The sequence below is a fragment of the Alosa alosa genome, chromosome 23 (assembly GCF_017589495.1).
Source record: "Alosa alosa isolate M-15738 ecotype Scorff River chromosome 23, AALO_Geno_1.1, whole genome shotgun sequence".
In the NCBI taxonomy this organism is placed as follows: Eukaryota; Metazoa; Chordata; class Actinopteri; order Clupeiformes; family Clupeidae; genus Alosa; species Alosa alosa.
In genome coordinates, this window is record NC_063211.1 from 21,422,613 (window position 1) to 21,427,612 (window position 5,000).

General features: G+C 42.1%; 1 protein-coding gene across 7 annotated transcripts in view; it reads left to right on the forward strand.

Moving 5' to 3' along the window:
• pkp4 (plakophilin 4) overlaps positions 1-5,000 on the forward strand; it is a 51,271-nt gene that overhangs the window by 20,714 nt on the left and 25,557 nt on the right. The window lies entirely within an intron of this gene.

The window sequence follows — 5,000 nt, forward strand, 5'->3', positions numbered from 1 at the left end:
CCCTCTCCCCCCCCCCCCAGTATTGAGTGGGAGGGAATTATCTGTCATCGGAATCCTACTATTCCATTGAAAATCATGTTAGATGTACAGCCCATATGTGGAGGCACTATTCATGTTGTCTCTAAGGCTAAACCTGAACCCACACAATCAGTCAGGGATGAAAAGCAATCATTTAGAGCGTTCTCCCTTCCTCCGCACACAATGCCATATCTGAATGAGTCACTCTGCTGTGGCGACAAGCTGTGCTCTCATCTGACAGGGCCATCACAGCGTATTGTCTCGCTGCTTGGTCTCCTCCAGGCTACCTGTTACTGAAGCGCTACCAGCAAGAGTGATGGTTAAAGCTGAAGAGCATGTTTGAGGCTCTGGAATTTGGTTCTATTAGTGGTGGCATTGGCATCAGTGGTGGCATTGGCAGAGTCTCTGATGACGGCAGTGGATTGTGGATTGCTGGGCATGAGCTGAGGGACACAAACCTTTTATGTTTGTGTGTGTATGTGTGTGTGTGTGTGTGTGTGTGTGTGTGTGTGTGTGTGTAAGAGAGAGAGCGAGAGAGAGAGAGAGAGGGAGAGAGAGAAAGAGAGAGAGCGAGAGATAGAGAGATGTAGACTCACCTTTAAAGCATTCTTTTTGATTTTTTATCTGTATTGCCCAACATAAAATAGACTATATAATATATCATAAAATGACTCGGCCAAGTTTTTAGAGGGGTATGAAATGTGGCCTGTGCATAGATGGATCGAAAGTGAGATATGCCCTTGTCTTCCTGCGTGAGATCTCGCTGTGAGCCTGAGAGATGCATTGTTTTAGTTTTACCTACAGTAGCCTGAGAGTCTACTCACTGTATTCACTAAGAAAGACTTGTCTGGACCCTGCCCTATCCAAAGTGATTTTTGACTTGGCCAATATGTCAGGAACCAGTCACAATCTCTTATCCGAAACAGGGCAGGCTTAGTACGATGACAGACAGAGGAGCACTGTTGAGGCAGTTTTGTACACAACCAATAGCTATGCTGACCATGTCTGTGTTGCATGCTACAGACATGTATTTTCTATGACAATAGAAATGAATAAACAACTGCATTTAAAATCTTTGTTGAAAAGAAAGATGTGTTTGCAGTAGGCCTACTTGCAAGGATTCGGTAAGAGTTTAATGTACCAACTAAAGTTTAATTTAACCGGTGGTTACACCCATTGGAAATGCTGAAATGGATTAACAAGGTCCAGGCCACATTCTCAATTGAGAATTGCTCTTAGCCAGGCTATGTGTTACTTGACTGTACTTAGGGGGCATTGTCGATGTCCATTAAGTATACACTACTCTTTTAATGAAGAATCATGATTTGGTCACTGGAACTGGAGGTGCTCTCTAAATGGATTTCACTTCGAGACAAAGTATGCTGTAAAATATTTACAACTACTCTAAATGATCAATTGCATCCAACATCACAGAGTTTTGTACAGTTCCAAAAGGCTTTTTAAAGAACTGGGGTGATTGCCAGCATGATCACATGGGATGAACAGTTACGGTATAAGTGAGTGCATTGTTCCCAGGCACTGCCCTTCCCAGTTTGTCTGTTTTCAAAGGAGATGATTATAGATCCTCTTATGCTGTGCGCACAGTCAGGCTTTTACTGTCAGCGAGGAAGTTATCAATATAATATCACAACATTTTTGAATGGCCATTGCTTTTACACTAGCTTTAAAGTGCTTGGACATTGAAACAAGCTTTGATAGTGATATTATGATTATGATGGCATGCTTTGTAAGTATGATAGTGTGTTTTATGAGTATGATATGGTCATATAAGAATATGATTGTATGCTTTCTGACATGATATATGCTTTTTTGAGTATGATAGTGTTCTTTTTGAAAGAATGCGATTTACTACCACACTCGTCTACTGGCTTCTCTCCAACACACACAAGCATTACTTATATCCTCCTACGGGAGTTGCCACCTTCACTGTAAATGATGCCAGCAGTGGCCAACAAGCAGGGCAACGATGATCAACTGTGTCTTTCATATCACTATTACCATCATATCGCTATCAGTCTGAGCCAACAGACACACAGATGCAGGCAAAGACACACACACACACACACAGACACACACACACACACACACACACACACACACACACACACACACACACTGACATGCATCTAACACACACACAAATACCTACGAGCACACACACACACACACACACACACACACACACACACACACACACACACACACTGACATGCATCTAACACACACACAAATACCTACACGAGCGCACACACACACACACACACACACACACACACACACACACACACACACACACACACACACACACACACACACACACAGCGGTCAGCTGTGTAATGTGAGAGGAAGTGACCGGTTTGACTGCTGGCCTCAGGCCGCTCTTTGTGAGGCTAGATTGTATGCGTTGTAATGCCATTAGGCAAGATTAGCATTTACTGCTTGTCTCAGTAGCCTTGCACAATGACATAATGACTGCTGCTGCTCTTTAGATGGCTAGATGTTGTAGCAGCATTCTATTCTTTGGGAGGGGGCATATATAATTCCTATAGGATTTTTAATCAGTATGGCACCATAGTGGGGTTGGTAAGGATATACCCAGGGCTGTTGTTTGGCCGTAGACATGAGGCCAGAGGCCTAGTTCTGCAGGCATCCACCTCTGTGGGTATATCCTTTGTCAAAGTTAAAGTTGACTTGAACAATGCCACGATCATGAGTGCCATTTTGTTTTTATACAGCAGTTGTATTCCATTTACAACTAATCAAGTTTAAAGACAGCTTTAGTTTTCTGTAGTTCATTTTGATTTTTGTTTGTTCTTCATGCGCCCCCAAAAATAGTTCCAATCTGGTCTTGGTGTTGGCTGTTGCCAAGTAATGGGAAAGCAATGAGAAATGTCGCACTGCAGCCAAGTTGAATGAGACACTATATGTGCACAATAATTTATATACTTGCTTGTCTTCACATTGCATGGTAATCTGAGCCTTGTCTTCACATTGCATGATAATCCTACCGGTACTTCATTTCTCACTGAGAAACTGTCAAATATGACATTATGAAATTGCTACTCTCTCTCTTTTGGATAAATGGAACATTCAATGCAAAATGTGATTACTAGCTGTAAAGAACGGGGATGGAGATATCCTGAGATATATGATCAGTGTTTCCCATACATTGACTTATTTGTGGCGGCCCACCACAATATCAACTTTGACCACCACACAATGATTTTCCAGGTTGTACTAAATTTTGCTTAAATCTGGTTAGCATCATAACCACACTGTCCTAAAACTGTTGTATTCAAGTTAATTCTGCAAACCAGCCACCACAAATGGAATTCAATTCTGTGGGAAACACTGATGATGATATCATAGAAGGTCTTCCATTCAATCAGAAATGAATAGATAGTGTGACCGGACCTAACTGTAGTGTAAATGGGTACGGTATGCATTGAACTGGACCAATGTGTGTATGTATTTGATTCTCAGTTATTTCATGTATGTGTATGTCCTTGTAAGTGTGTAGGTTTGTATGCATGCCTTTGTGCCTAGGATAATGTATATCTATACTGTACATGCTTATCTGTGCACATGATGAGCGAGTTTATTTGGACAATTAGTGTTTGCTTGGCGTTTTGTGTGTGTGTGCGTTTGTGTGTGCATGCATCTCTGTGTCTACATCTCTCTCTCTCTCTCTCTCTCTCTCTCTCTCTCTCTGTATGTGTGTGTGTGTGTGTGAATGTCAGTTCAATCTCTTTGTATCTGTGTGTGTCTTTGCATCTGTGTGTGTGTGTGTATGTGTGCATCTCTTTGCATCTGTGTGTGTGTGTGTGTGTGTATGTGTGCATCTTTGTGCATCTGTGTGTGTGTGTGTGTGTGTGTGTGTGTGTGTGTATGTGTGCATCTCTGTGAATCTGTGTGTGTGTGTGTGTGTGTGTGTGTACAGTATGTGTGCATATCTGTGGATCTTTGTGTGTGTGTATGTGTGCATCTCTGTACATCTGTGTGTGTGTGTGTGTGCATGTATGTGTGCATCTGTTTGTGTGTGTGTGTGTGTGTGTGTGTGTGTGTGTGTGTGCATGTGTGCATCTCTGTGCATCTGTGTGTGTGTGTGCACTGTGGGCATGAATGCGCTTGATTAGACCATGTCTCTCTCAATTCTCACAAACAGAGTCAGCTGAAGGCCCCTCAACTGATGGCTCTTTTTACTGGCTTCTAGCCTTGGGCTATGATCTTCTGTAAGAGTTTAAGTCCATTGTGGTTACTGTGATGCCTCCCTCTCTCTTTTCCTCTCTCTCTCTCTCTTCCTCTGTTTCTGGGTATCTCTCTCTCTCATCTTAGTTTTCTCTTCCTCCCCTTCCACTTACCCTCCCCCTCACGCTTTTTTTTCTCTCTTTATGTTCCAATTTCTCTCTCTTCTCCTCCTCTTCCCTTTTAGTTGCTCTCTCCTTTCTCGCTGTCTCATTCTCTCTCTCTCTCCCACATACTCACTTCCTCCTCTCCTTCTCTCTTTTCACTGCTCTCATGCTCTACACAGCGTCTCCCCCACACATAGAGGAAATGATTTATCCTGTTTGAACACAGGCTTTGTGCAGTGTGCACACTGAACCTTGTGCCCACTGCGCTCTATGCATACAGCATATGGCAACTGGCATTTACATTTGTATTTTTTTCGATTTCAGCACGACACACATTTAACACAAGCCCATACCCATGAGCAGAACACCTCAGATATTTTGCAAAATGTCAAAACTTTTCACTCATTTTAAAAAATATATATTTTGTTGTTGCATGGTACACACATGAATCAATTACACACTACTGTGCTCAATACTAAACACATTTGACACTTCTGCTTTTCTTAGCATATAGTATAGGTTTGATTTTGATGCTCCTACTTGACTATTTAGAAAACAAGAATATTGACTAAATACAACACACAGAATTAGGCCTCCTTTAACTGAAAT